General features: G+C 45.5%; 1 protein-coding gene across 2 annotated transcripts in view; it reads left to right on the top strand.

The window, feature by feature from the left end:
* Window positions 1-931: 931 nt before the first annotated feature.
* Window positions 932-13,660, top strand: part of TEAD4 (TEA domain transcription factor 4) — a 51,739-nt gene continuing 39,010 nt past the window's right edge. Inside the window, exons 1-3 of one of the 2 annotated variants that reach the window (XM_038135023.1) lie at window positions 970-1,121; window positions 1,478-1,556; window positions 9,679-9,733. The gene's annotated coding sequence lies outside the window, so the exon portion shown is untranslated. Of the gene's footprint in view, window positions 1,122-1,477; window positions 1,557-9,678; window positions 9,734-13,660 lie in introns of both variants that reach the window. The other variant, XM_038135016.1, reaches the window with a different exon arrangement.

The following is a 13,660-nucleotide window of genomic DNA, read 5'->3' as shown; positions in this document are numbered from 1 at the left end:
CTTTTTAAGCTTTGAGTTCTTACCAAAAAACCGCTGTTTCTTCGAAATACTGAAGTTTTAAAGAAAGCCAACCACGTTATAATTCTTCGCAGGTAGTTCCAGCCACCTGTGACAAAATTACACGGGAGCCGTGGAAGAGTTTGGTTTGCTGATGCAGCTGCATTCCCCGAGCTGCTGCTAGGACGCAGCTACATTCACTAAACTTGCTGGCTTCCTACTGTTTTTGTTTTGGCGATGTGGCTTTTCAACCCTCTGCGATTCTCAGTCTCATATCAGCACTTTCTGGCGCAGCACGCTGGCTTTCCTGAATGAACAGGTAGGATAGGAGCAGCTCCGACGTGAGACTGAGAAAAGCCACGGGGAGACACCGCTTTGCGGGTTGGTGGGCGACTACTTTGCTGGGCTGCCGTGTCGGGCTGGGGTTGTTAGTTTCGCAGTGGGTGCCGGCTGGGAATCACGGCCGCTCTCTGGCTGGGAATCACGGCCGCTCTCTGAGGGGCTCCGCAGCCACCGGGCCGCGCGAGCCCTCACGGGCGCTTGGCCCGTCGCCCCAGGGAAAGCGCCAGGCAAGCGGCGGCGATCCCGGGGATCCGAGGCCGGCCCGTTCGGGCCGCGCACTCCAAGTTCTCCCGGGCCGGGCGCTGTGCCTGCTCTCGATTCCTGGAGGCGGCGGCGTCCCGCCCGCTCCCAGCGCTGCCGAGCCGCCCCCTTCCCCCGCTCCCGGCCGCCCGCCTGGAGTTTCCTTCCCCCGCCCCCGCGGGCCCCTCTTCCGGCCATTGCCCGCGTTCCCTCCGCCCCGGTCACACACGGCCCCCGGCCGAGGAGCGCCCGGCCCCGCCGGGTTTTGTTCCCAACTCCGCCTCGGCCCTTGTCCCGCTGCCCCCCGCCCCCGCCAGTCCCCTCCCAGCCCCGTCCCAGCCCCTGCCTTAGCGGGCAGTCCCTCCCTCCCTCGGCCGCCTTCATTTCATACCAACTCTCATTCCTCGCATTCCTCACTTCCTCCTTTCAAACTCCAGGGGAAATAAAAACCCTCCCTTTTCCTCCCAAACTCCTGCCCGGCCGCCCCCCCGCCCCGCCGCCGCCCGGGCTCGCCGTCCCGCCGGCCGCGCCGCGCTCCTCAGGTGAGTGTGCGCTTTGTGCCTCCGCTCCCGCCGGCCCGGCTGCCCCCCCGCTCCCATCCCATTCCATCCCATCCCATTCCATCCCCTCCCGGCCACCCGCCCGGCCCGGCATTGTTCGCCTCTCCTCGCCGCCGCGGGACCGGCAAGGGGGAGCCCCGCGGGCCCACCCCGGAGCCGCTCCTCGCCAACTTTTTTTCTCTGCGACTTGGCGGCGGCGGCGACGATGCTGAGCGGGAGGCTGACCCGCCCGCTCCCCCGTCCCAGCCCCCGCTCCCACCCCTGCGGGCTCGGAGGTGGGGATCGGGCGGGAGCGAGGGGCAGGCGCGCAGTTACAGCGCTCGGTGCTCTCTTGGCAGAAAGTCCTGGAGCTGAAGGAGGATTTGAAGCCGGTCCCCGCTGCCCCTGCGGAACAGCAGCCGCTCTTGCCTCGCTCAGGTCGGGACACGCTGTTCCACGATGGCTTTGGCGCGGGTGCCTGCGGGAGACGGGCTGGAAGGGAGGGTGCGGAGCCGCTCGTGTGCGACAGGCGAAGCACAGGCGTACAAAGGAAGCGATGGGAACATCCTCAATGGAGCCTCCGGCGGCTTCCCCCGCCGGGAAGGGGCTGCCGGCGCTGCCACTTCGGGAACTCTGTCGCTGAAAACTGCAGCGCTAAAGGGGAGAGGGGGAAAAAAAGCGGTTTCTGTATGGTTCGTAGAAATGCGCTTGGGGAGGGTGGAAAGGAGGAGCAGTACTTAAAGCAGCAAATTTTAATGTGAATTATGGAGGATGATTTTTGGGGGAAAAATAGAACAAAAAAATCATAAGGAATCCTATCTGTGAGAAGGCACGTAGGTTGTTATAGGGCATTTACCTAAAGACGAGGGAATGTTTTCCCAGTTCAGTTGTTCTGAAGTTAGAGTTGAGTTTTGGTGGCACGCCACAGGAAGGGATTAAAGAAACCCCAAACAAACCGAGCACACACAAAAAAACCAAACAAAAAGCTTTCCGGAGTAATGTTTTATCTTATGCAGATAATTCCGTTTAAACAGTTTCTTGCATGGGATGCTAAAGATGAGGCTTTTTTTTTTTTTTTTTTTTTTGCAGAAGAGAGAAGTGTAACTCTACAAGTTTTAAGGACTTCTGTGAAGTATTTTATAATGAACAATCACATATGTTAAATAAAAGCCCCAACAAAAACAAACAAGAACTCAGAACTAACCACAACTAATTACCAACTTTGTTTTTGTTTAACCTGGAGTTACACTCATGTTACTTTCTAATCTTAAGAGTTGGATTCTGCGACTCCTCTACAAATAAGCCATGCAAAATACTTTTCAAGTGCAGGGGGCTGAACAGGAGGAAAGGAGATTTAGGGATTGGATTTTTTTTTTCTCTTTTCGTGTTACTGGGGACAGGTCGGCTTTGCCAGGACCTGATGGCGGTGTCTGTGTGCAGAGTGAGCAGAGCATTGGTTCACCTGTCTGTCCATCTGTCTGGGTAGATGTGAGAGGTTTTATTGTTCTCCCACAGAAGGAAGTGGGCAGCAGGACAGGGCAGAGAGTAACGGGGAGGAGCGAGAGGAGCAGAACAACGGGGAAAGCAGAGTGGGTATATAACAAGTGCTGGGGCTGGGCTGATGCTGCTGTACACTCACCTGCAATTAAAGCCTATTGGTTTCGATAGCTTGTTCTCATGACAGAGAAGAGCCTGGCATCGTCCTATAGTGAATACAGAGGGACTTCTTTATTAGGGCTGCTGGATGCTGAGGGACTCTGGTTTTCTCTGGAACTCGGGTTGGCAGAGTGAAGGGCAGCCAGTCAGTCACCTTCTCAGTTTCTTTTCCAGTGAGTGCAGTCACCTTTCCAGGTTTTCCTAAATCCCAGTGGGAATAGCTCCCTCAAACTTGAGCATTCAAGAGTCTTATCAATCTCTAAACTGGGCTATCAGCTCATTGTTTGTGTCCTCTTGGAAGTGATCCTGGAAGCAAATAAATGTGAGAATGGTTACCAGGAGTTTCTCCGCTGTCTTGGATCCTGCCACTATTTTTGATTTTTAAATTAACGCTGCTGATGGTTTTGAAGTATTTTAGGCTGTTATTGTGATAAGCATTTCAATGTTGCTGTATTGAAGAACATCTATGGGAAAATGGTATGAAAATAGTTCTGCCAAGCTTTGAAGAGAAAAAAGAGCTCCATGGCACGGTATCTTGTCTGTGGCTTACATAAAATCACAGTTGCTGTTGGTTTTCTTACTCAGGTACTAGTTCCACAGAATTCAAGCAGAGTAAGTAGAATTTTGAGACGGTTGCTGAAAAGTACTGTTTCGAAGAGTTGCAGCTTTCATCTCCGTTTGCATGCTCATTCACAGCTTTCCTTCCTTGGTATTACGCGTCGTTTTCTGTATCTTTCAGCTCTTGGTTCCATCCCAGTGTAAGCCAAGGGGTGGGTCCACAAAGGGTTCAGCTGGCACTGCTGTGGACCTGTCCCCAGAGGCTCGAAATGCCCATTTCCTTACTTGTCACATCTCTGTGCTTTGTCACTGGCAGGGACACTGGCACTGCTGTTCACTGCCCGGGGACTGATCCAGAGGAAAAGTAACACTCTAAGCAAGTTTTATCACTTTTAGCAAGTTTGTTTTTAGCCACATCTGTTCGTTCTCAAGTCAAGTTAATGATATGGTCATGTGCTGGTATGTCTGGAGAAGGGACTAGGTGACTAGAAGGTGAAGGGTGGGAGAAAAATGGGGACATTTTCTTGACAACACTGCCATTTTCCCCCACCTTAAGTAGTTCCTTGGACCATGTTTACAGTAGCTCCTGTGAGAGCAAAACAATTTTCTGTTTTATCTGACCATGACTGTATCTTAAAAATGAAAAATTCAGTATTATGGTTTTTTTTTTTTAAAGATCTATTATACTTTCCCCATAGCTCATGTTTGCCTTTTGTTCATTTGTTAGGTTTGGGGTTTGGTTTTGCTCTTCCCTCCCACTCCCCCATGGCATGTAAAAGTTTTCTGGGGCAAGTTTTTCATCAACCTACATCAGAAAAGTTTTCTTACTCTACTGCAGCACTTTTTGCCGTGGTGTGTATTTCTCTGAAATGATTGGTTATTCTTTCTCTCTGCATTTGCATCCTTTTAAGTTCTTACAAGCTACTAATAAGGGTATAATAATAATAATAATAATAATAATAATAATAATAATAATAATAATAATAATAATAATAATAATAATTTTCTAGGTCTAATTATTGGAGGTGTTTTATACTCTTCACTTTCTTCAGTTTATCTGTGTTTCTTTGTCAGATTGAGATCCAATATTCCACGAGTTGGAGTGATTCATCTCTCTTCCTTGCCTGAAGTGATATCTGAGCCCAGGCAGATTAAAGTCACATTGGTTCACGTTTGTTATTTTGCAGAAGCATTTGCTTTGCAGACAACTCTCTCATTTGTTCAGCATTCTCACTCTTGCTTGTCTTTAGCTCCTACTTCTGGCAGGGCTTTTTCCTTGATTTTATCGCTGGGTTTTCTTTGCATTATTTTTTCCACATAATCCTATTTGTCTCCCTTGCTTCTTTCATTTTCTTTTTTACACGAATATCTCTTGAATTGTTTCTACCCACTGGTGCTTGTAAACTTCATTCTGTATCACCCACAAGTTTCATTAACATTACTTTGAGTCAGTTTTAGATCTTTAATTAAGACGTCAAAGACAACTAGACTAGCAAAGATCCCTGCAGCAACCCAGTAGATGCCCTCTCTATCTGTTGGTTCTGTTTGTGTCTCATGTATCATAAATATCTTCATGCATAGTTTTAAAGCCATTAGTTAATTTTTTAATAATATGATCTGTGCTCTCCAAAGCCAATCTAAAGTAATTTTAAGTTGTGATTTCTGCAGAGAGCAACAAATGCTATTTTAAATCTAAACTTATTTTGTTGGTCACTGTATTCTTTTCATTCTTTACCTTCACAGCATTTCTGTTTTCCTTTGAGGAGCAATCAAGTTTATTAGGATTTACAGTAACGGATGTTCATATATTTGCAACTTCTGCCAACTAAATAAATGCCCGGCATGTTCCTTTGTAGAGCCTTGTAAAAAAAACATGAGTTGGTATGCATGGAGCTCATTACAAGATCTGAGACTAGATTATTAGAAAGAGTTTTTTATGGGTAGGCAGTAGTGTTTTGAGTTCTTGGGGTTTTTTGGGGATGGGGGGAGGGTTTGGTAGGTTTTTGGTTTTATTGTTCCTGCCCCTTGGGTCCTCCTTTTTCTAGAGATGATGCAGTCGCTCCCCTTTGTTTTTAACACCATATGAATTAGACGTTTTCCTGCTAGGGAGGGGCAGGTTTTCCAGTTCCTGGTGCTACGGGCTGAGTCACTGGCTCTGTTTTTCTGTTCTCTTGTAGGTTTATAATTACCTTGTTCTTACCTTCGTTAGAATGTGATTGCCAAAGGGTAGATGTTTTACCCTCCTGTATTTCTGATACGTGAGTGCCAGTGGCTTTCAGAGCCTGGGTGCAAGCCTTCTGAACGCCTGCTTTCCTATTGCCAAAGAGAAAATTAATCAGCATAGCCCTCAAAGTGCCTCCCTTCCAACAGTATGGCAACCATTAATGACAGATGTCCAGGGAAAGTGTAATCTCTTGTAACCTGGACTGCTTGAACTAAGGAGGAAATGTCAAGAGAACATGGAGCAGGTCTATACTGAAATGGAAAGGGAGGCTTTATTAATGTGTCCTAAGTTCATGTTACCTGATCATACATCTCTGTAAGCTCATTGAAATAAAGCTCATTTGTACCAGACTAGCAGGACTTAGGCAAATCTTTTAGTTTGAAAATCTTGTCAGCTTAGGGGGGGAAAAGAAGGTGTAAAAGAGAGGTTTGTGTAAGAAGATTATATACAAGCACACTCACTACTCTTTGAATTACCTTTATGAAAATAAAATAATTATATTTATTTCTCTGCCTCCACTTGCTTGTGAAGGATCTATGCGATCATAAGAAAATAACTGCAGGTAGAACATGTAAATCTCTGCTTCTATCCATGTAATATGCGAACTGAAAAATAGAGTAGCAGCATCTTTTTCCACTGCTTTTGGTCACAGGTTTTATTTGTAAGAACATGCTTTAAAAACTGGAGCAGAGTCTGTGGTTGGTTGTGTCCCTTTAAGAATCTAGTTTTGCTTGGCTAGCTGCCCTTGTTCTCCTGTAGATTAATCCAGCAGAAGGTATATAACCTGTTGACCTTCCTGGCAAGAAGGGTCTGGAAGGGCAAAGAGATAAATCAGAAGGTTCATACTTTCCTGTAATATCTGGGGACAAGTTTGTTTTTCAGTTTTTGACATTTCTTTTTTTTTTTTTTTAACTGATTCCTGTTTGAGGGTTGGGGTTGTAATTACAGATTCTCATGATTTTCATTTGCTTTCTGTGAAATTGTTCTGTGTTCAGCAGGTTGGAGATGATGGCACATTTATGCCACATTCAGAGAGAGGAAAGAGTTCTGAACTCAAAATTACACTGGTCTGAGTTGGGGGTGGCTTTGCTGTCTCATGTATCAAATTGGTAGGAGCACTGGAATCTGGCAGAAGTGTCTGGTGTGTGTTTGCTAGGAAATTTCACACTGTTTTACAGAAACATTGACTGTCAGCAGTGTCAGCCTTAAGAACTGAATGCGTAAGCAGTGAATGTTGACCTGCTGCATGATGCAGATGGAGTGTGTACCCCAAAACTGAGCTGGGGTGGTGTCTGGATACCCCAGGAGAGTGCAGCTGGGTTGGTAGCCATGGGTAGGCTTCATTCATTTCATGCAGGTGTTTCATCGTGGCTGTTCTTTGCTTAGGCATTGCCTCATGACAAGCAGCAAACCCCTCTAAGCTCATGCCTGACTACTACTAAAATCAAAGCACACATGTAATGTGAAGGTTGACTGAAGGAGGGAAACTCAAAAGTGCACTGAGCATTGGTCCCAGTTTATATACCTGTTCTGTCTGTTGGTGATTTGCATTTGTCTTGAGCCTTTAGTAGAGGGCTTAGTCCTCACCAGACAGGTCATGCCCACAACACAGACCACCTGCAAGCACCACAGAAGGGGAAATTTGACTGCATCCAAGGATTGTGTCATCACTGTCTGTCTATTGTCTTGGAAGTCTCATAGCCCAGGTTCAGCTATTTCTTTTCTAGGAGACTGACTGGGGTTTTGGAGCTAAACATTTTCACTGCATAGGATGAGATTTGCAAACATCTGTCTCTTGTCTGAGCTCATATTCAGTTCTACCATTAGTGTCATGGGAAGCTAAGTATGTCACAGTTGTGAGGCTTTGCTGGAACATCTTCGAGTCCTAGAGAAGAGATTGAAAGATGTCATGAGCAGAAGGCAGGATTAGGAAATAAGAATTTGATTTTGATATCATAAAGTGGGCATTATGAGTCTCAGCTTAGTGTCGGCAAACCCTTAAAATATGCTCTATTTCCAGACAGTGAGCCCCTCTGAAGCTACCACTTGCAATTGCAAATCACTTTAAAAGTTAACCTTTTCTTGCCTTGAAGTTCTTGCCTAGATTTTAACCTTATTCTGATTTTTCCATTGGGTGGTTCACTTACATCTTCATCCTCTATTTTTCTCCATAGGTAAAATGAGGGCTTTTCAGCCCATTGGTGAAATTTTCAGAACAAGTGAGTTTCGGCGAGTTTAGGAGCAAGGTTTTTTTAGGTTGCTATTGGAGGTTCCCTATCCTTTAATAATTAAGTGAATAATACTCTTTGGGAAGATGCTTAGCTTGATTTATTTCTGTCTCTAGCTTAGTTTGGTCGTTCTCAAGTCATTTGAGTCAGTCAATATCTACACTTGTCTGTACCTAAAGGGACAGTTACAATTCTCCTGTGTTAGCTGACACTACCAATGCTTCTGTGAAGCATCGTGATTATTTGACTTCCTCCTGGTTCCTTGCTTTCTAACCAGCTCCAGGGAGAATGACTCCTGGTGACTGCTGCTGCTAGCACCAGGGTGACTAACCATTTTCACCCTGCCACAACCTTCATCTGTTTGGGAAGCTGTGAAACACATGCCACATGTCTTGGAAAGTCAGGGAGAATGGGAGCTCTGGGAACAGTTCCCACATGGGAGATAACAGTGACTCCCCAGGAATTCCACTGTTCCTTTGAGAGCTGGGGCCAGCCCAGTGCGTGGCTCAGTCCCAGCACAACCTGGCAGTGTCAATCTCGGCTGCCCTTGCTGGCTCGTTTTTCTCTCCCAGCTGAGACATAAATCACCCAGTAGTCATTCTGTCAGTCCCAGGCTGGTGGCCTTGTGATATGGCCTGTATGTGGGAGCTGGGCAGGAGCTGCCCATTGCTCAGGATGGATCCCCTAGCTGGCCAAGCCTAGACTAGTGGGATCAGAGCTGGCCTTTGGGTTTTGCTGTTGGGTTGTGGGGTTTTTTCCTCCCCTCCTTAGGGCAGCAAGGCTCTGTGCTCTGTTTCCTTTATCTCAAATGTAACTGATTGGATGGTGTGCAAGGCCACACACAGCCTTATCTCATCACATCCTGTTTGACTGCATTATCCAGGGCTGCACTGATGGAAGTTCTCCTCTCTCCTTGCTTTGATTTATATCACTCTGCTGGACACTACATCCTCTCTCTGTTTCAGCCAGAGCTAGCTACTGCAATAATTTAAGAGTTGTTTTGCTTTGCTCGGGAAGTCAGGTGCCTTTTGAACAGCAGCTGCTGCAGGCAGTTTCGGTGCAGCAAACAAACCGAGCTTGATTTTGTGTTAGGCAGTGTGACAAGCATTCAGCTGGAGCCCATCCTCCCGTTGGATATGATCTGAGGCGAGTAGTGCTTGTTCCTTTGTAAACCAGTCTTACTCAGTGTTGAGACAGAGACAAAAATCTCACCGTGCAGCCTGTGGATGTAATGACTGTATTACCTTGCCCAATACAGAGAGGCAAATCTCAGTTCTTTTCTCCTTGCCTGGCACTGCTGCTTGCTAAGAGCTTTTACGTCCTCTGCAGCCAAGAACACTTACCTTAACTGGTTTTATTCATGGGATTATGCAGCATTACTCTGCTGTCCTGGGTGGATAGGGCTATTCACAGGGAATGGCCAGCATTACTCAGGATTGCAGGAGGCCCGGGGCAAAAAGTGAGATGAGAGCCAGACTCAGCCCCTGGCCAAGATGTTATGGAGAGTTTGAGCGAAACCCTCTGAAGAGGCCCAGTGAACTACACCCACCCATCTCCACTGTCCCCAGGTTGCTTTAATGATGGTAGTGCAGCTGCTAAGGAGCCTGAGGAACTGGTTGCTATCTGGTGCTGTAAAAGTGCTGTTACCTTCCTGGGAACAGTGCAGTGCCAGTTGGTCTTGGTTCAGTTGCATCTTAATTTTTTCCTGTAGAGACCCTATAAACATATCCATGATTTTTGTCCTCTTTTGTCTGCTAGCCTTCACCAATCTTATTTATCGTTGAATACTTGCTTTCCCCACCTTTTTCCTTTCCACTATGTTTTTCCTGCAGTCCTTGAGTTGCACCGTCTGGGTGCTACTCATCTACTGATTGCACTAATTTTTCTCTTTCAGAGGAACTAAGCTATTCTTGTAGTGTCCCATAGAATTTCCCAGTCTTCTTCCTCTGGTAAGTTTGACTGCTATCTTCCATCTTGTACCTCGAGTAATAGGTTTCTTTCGGACTGTTGCTTCCCTAAACCCAAATCTTGTATCACTGCAATGCGTAAGTTCATTTGCTAGGTGTTTAGATGGGAGTAAGTGGCTGGTTGCTCCTTTTCCCAGGTTTTCTTATTGTTTTTTTAATATATATATATATATATATGTATATGTATATATGTATATGTATATGTGTGTATATATATGTATATGTATATATATAATAAACTTTATAGCTTGAGTAGCAGGATATCATCTGTTATGGCTGAACTGATTTTTTTTTTTTTTTTGTAAAATTTCTGACTGCTGATCAGATATGAAAATGTTGTGGTTCGAATCCTCTACAGCAGGAGTATTTGGCTCATGTTACACCAAGGCGGCGAATACGGGAATTGTTTGGGTTTGTTTGCATTTCAATGGCACCAAGGAGTACCTGTAAGGTGAAGCGATCCCTGCCGCCACGGCCCGCAGTTCCAGTGGATGAGGCCGAGGGTGCAGGGATGTTCTGGGTAGAGCACAGCGGCTTTCCCAGGGCGCAGCAGGCAGCTCCGGAGCAGGAGTGGAACCGCCTGGCGGACTGCACACGGCTGTGTTGGCAAGTGCCCCTGCCTGGGAGGGGTGAGTGAATGGGGACCTCTCTGCCTGGTGTGTCGTGCTCGATTCCAGCAGGGAAAGGGGGTGGCCATGGAGTGGGGGGAGTCTCTTGGACAGAGCAGCTCTAAGAAAACTGAACAACTGGAGGCAGCTGGCTGCAATTTTTCAGATCCTCAGGAAAGTATGATTTTGTGTTAAGCAGCTGCCACAAACACTTAAGAGGGAGCTGTTACCGACAGTAATGACTGAGGGATTAATATTAGAAAGCAGATGTGTCAGACTGTGGAGTCTGTTTAAAGATGTGCTCCCTGTCAATAAGACCTTGCTGAAGGGCTCTTGGCAGCTGTCTAGCCCTGCAGGATCTCTGAATCTCAATGAGATACCATGTGTGAAAGGAAAGAGGGTTAGCGTTGAAATTATCAGAATTGGAACACTTCAACCAAAGCTGCTGAAAGATTTTTGTGGTTTTTCCACGGTTTTGCTTTGTGAGCGACTCATTAAGAAATTACCACGGCAGGAAGAAAAAACAGGGAGCAAGAGTGAGTAAGAAACAGTATTTGAACAGAGGGAAACATTAGGGAGGAAGATAGAGGTACTGTGGTGAGGAGTGCAAGGTCTGATGTGCTCTGAGGGGCCTTGTGTCTTTGAACCTGGGGGAGAACCCATGACTACCCTACAAAGAAGGATAGGTGATCATCTCTCGGTAAAATAAGAGTGAGATCAGGATAAAGAAAACTGTAAGGTACAATCACAGAAGTACAAAAGCCAAGGAGTGGGGTGTAAGTTCAGGCTGAGGGAATCTCAAGAGAACAAACACCAGGCCCTGTGTTTTACCTCTGGCAAAACTTGCTATTATGAATATGGGACAATATCCTCTGACTACTCTGTTCCTCAGAACTGTGCCTGGTGAGGGAGTTCAGATGGGAAAGAAATTGTCTGAGCATGTCTGGGATGGTTTAGTGCTTTCAGAATCAAATTGCCTCCACATCAGAAGAGAGTTTTGTGATTACAAACTCTTGCACAGGCAGAACTTAAAAAAAAAATTAACAAGTACTAAAATATTTAGTAATATTAGAACATTTAGTAATGCAAATCAGCATTAAAGTTACCTGGCTATATGCATGTAGTTACTATTAAATGGAAGACAGAGGCAAATGGAAAGTAGATGCTAACTGAAACATTTGTATTTTGTTAAAGAGAGAATTATCGAAACTTTTCTTATAAATAAGACATTCAACATTCTCGTGCTTCTGAAAAATCCACTGTTTTTTTACCTGATTGCTCATTCAGTGAGAAGCTATTCCACTGCCAGTTTTCCAATTTGCCATCCTAATAAAGTCATTAAGCACAGGTTTTAACCCCCAGCTTCTTTTTAGTTTGCTTTGCTTAGTTTAATGAGTGGTCATCTTGGCCACTGAGTGCAGATCAACAGTGCAGGAAACAGAAGGCTTGGAAGTGTTGAGCCAAAGCAGAGACCAACAGATCAGATAGCACTCAACCAGGACTCCCTGAGTTACTGGCTATTGCTTCTGGTGCAGAGTATTGCCTGGGACTGCCCATGGAGCTTACTAGATAAGCAACATTATTTAAGACAACTTTTCAGGCTTTTTGAGCCTTTGGCATCTTAGTGATCTAGAGGCATAGAGTTATAAGAATTTCCATGGCCATTTCAGTCTATGGAATTTCTCCAGAAGTTATCAAATGGAAGTAAAATTTTTGCTAGTGTGCTTTGTAATCTGAGTAATTACAGAGGTTTTAGCTGGAGATGGCCAAACATCCTTGATTTTATTGTCTGTATGGTTCCCCATTTTTCACCATCCATCAGGGATAGCTTTAGTACCAAGAAGGGGAAGCAGAATCAGGACCCAAGGTAGAGAAAAGTTGGGATTGACCACAATAGCATATTTTGGTTCTTGCTGACCTAGATGTAACTTGAGATTAAACTAACATTGCTGGGCAAGGCACAAAAAGTAAGAAGCATAAAAAATTGGTGTCTGCTCACTTAGAGATGTGTATAATTTCTTCTGTCACTGCTATTATGTTCCACATCTCCCTTGTTTCACACCAACCTGAGAGAAAGTTCACATATTCAGTCTCTGGCTTTGTGGATTTCTCTTAAGGTACGAATGACATCTGCTCAAGTCAGCACAACTTTTCTTTAAGGTTTGGAGAACAGTCTGGGGAGTTGACACTGCACTGAATAGGACATGTTTTCTCCTCCAGTTATTCTGGAGCTTGGATTAAAATGGACCCAAATTTTCCTGTGTCACTGAAAGCACTTAGTGCAGATGCCAAGCCTTGTAAAATATGAAATGATCGCACAACAGCTTCCAGGGTGTGTGATGTGTGGAGGAGAGTTATGCTTCAGATATATTTATTGAGTTTCAACTTAACAGTGTGCCATGATGAAATCATCTGCTAGGTATTCCCCTGTGTCAGCATGGACACTAAGGAGATGAAAATAACTGGATTCAAAGTAGATGCTTTTTATGGTCCTGATGGTCCTTCATTCCCTAGGAGATGACTTTGCCTGTGTGCATTGCTAGGGGATTTAGCTTGACGGCAGACCTGTGGCTTCCAGTGACTGTGACTTTGGGAGTCTTGTAGTTGAGCAGGTGGAGATGTTTTCACTTGGTGTGAAACCTGCTGGCTTGTGTGAGATTTGCAGATCCCAGTGCAGGTGATATGATGAGTACACTTGCTGTCACACCTTGGGTTTCATTCTGAACCCTTGTTTTTCAGCCTGTCATCACATGTTAAAACCAGCCTGGGCCTTGTGTTTGTGGATATTTTATTGTGTGTTAACTGTGGAGGGTCTGCAGAGCCTCCAGGCACTAAGGGTGCTTGGGGAAATACGAAAGGAAGATTTGGAGCAAGTAACTTCTCTTTCCCTGTCAGTGTCTCCCTGTGGAAAGCTTACTCCTCTACACTGATTCCCCAGCAGGACAATCTCTTAAATACCCATGTAATTTTTTATTAGCATATGTTGGTGAAAGGGGGAATGTTTGGAGAAGGAAGCAGCTGTTTACTCATCATTTCAGGGTCTCTTAAAGGCACACTGCCAGCCTTGGTGCCATTCACAGTGTGCTGGGATGTCTGCCCCAGTGGTAAAAAAGCTAAGTGTGGGTTCCCCTCTCTGCCCCGCTCACCTCCCATTTTATTATTTCTTTCCATGTTCATTAAAGCTCTGAAACTGTATACCATGGATCAAGAGTGTTGAAATAATCTCAGGTAGGTGCTGAAATGAATGGATGGGCAGTGGTAGACCATTCCAGTGATTTGTGTGTTTCAAATACTCTCACAG

This window comes from Motacilla alba, chromosome 1 (genome assembly GCF_015832195.1).
Source record: "Motacilla alba alba isolate MOTALB_02 chromosome 1, Motacilla_alba_V1.0_pri, whole genome shotgun sequence".
In the NCBI taxonomy this organism is placed as follows: Eukaryota; Metazoa; Chordata; class Aves; order Passeriformes; family Motacillidae; genus Motacilla; species Motacilla alba.
Note: the sequence above shows the minus strand (reverse complement) of the source record. Positions and strands in the feature narration are given on the sequence as shown.